The sequence below is a fragment of the Schistosoma mansoni genome, chromosome 6 (genome assembly GCF_000237925.1).
Source record: "Schistosoma mansoni strain Puerto Rico chromosome 6, complete genome".
NCBI lineage: Eukaryota > Metazoa > Platyhelminthes > Trematoda > Strigeidida > Schistosomatidae > Schistosoma > Schistosoma mansoni.
The window spans coordinates 16,668,973-16,669,866 of record NC_031500.1 but is presented as its reverse complement, the minus strand read 5'-3'; the positions used below and the strand labels follow the sequence as shown (position 1 = coordinate 16,669,866).

General features: G+C 42.4%; 1 non-coding gene across 1 annotated transcript; it reads right to left on the bottom strand.

Moving 5' to 3' along the window:
* Nucleotides 1-566: 566 nt before the first annotated feature.
* Smp_tRNA_01777_Pseudo_TTG.1.1 lies at nt 567-641 on the bottom strand. Its single transcript has one exon. It is a non-coding gene (tRNA).
* Nucleotides 642-894: the final 253 nt, after the last annotated feature.

The following is an 894-nucleotide window of genomic DNA, read 5'->3' as shown; positions in this document are numbered from 1 at the left end:
CCGGACAATGTGGGAGACCGGAAGAGTCTTCCACATTGCTGCAGAAATGAGAAAATACAACCTGGAGGCGCTTGGAATCAGTGAAACACATTGGACATAGGTTGGACAACAACGACTGTCTTCAGGGGAACTTCTGTTATACTCCGGTCATGAAGAAGAAAATGCCCCACATACACAAGGAGTGGCACTGATGCTGTCTAGAAAGGCACAAAATGCACTTATAGGATGGGAATCTCATGGACCGAGGATCATCAAAGCCTCCTTCAAAACAAAGAGAGAGGGCATTACAATGAACATCATCCAATGCTATGCGCCGACCAACGACTACGATGAAGACACTAAAAACCAATTCTACGATGGGCTGCAGTCAATCTTCGAGAAGTGCCCAACCAAGGACCTGACCATTCTGATGGGAGATTTCAATGCCAAGGTTGGAAAGGACAACACTGGATACGAAGACGTCATGGGACAACATGGACTGGGAGGAAGGAACGAAAACGGTGAGAGATTTGCAAACCTATGTGCCTTCAATAAACTGGTCATAGGTGGCACCATATTCCCACACAAAAACACACACAGGGACTCGAACCCAGTACCTTTCACTTCAAACGCCATCGCGTTATCAACTCAGCTACTGAGTCCTGATAGCCACTTGCTTGTGCAATACTTGTGGATTAAGGCTATATTGAGGTAATACTCACAGTATGCACATATGGCCAATAAGAGACTGACCAGTTGCAGTGCTAAACATCAATGGGAAGATACAAACAAATAATACTAACTGAATTTAAGTATGAGTGAATTTATGTTAATAAAAAAGGTCTTTTCATTGATTTAAAATAAATACTTAATGCATTTTGCATGTTATCATTGTAATTGACGAGACTAATAACA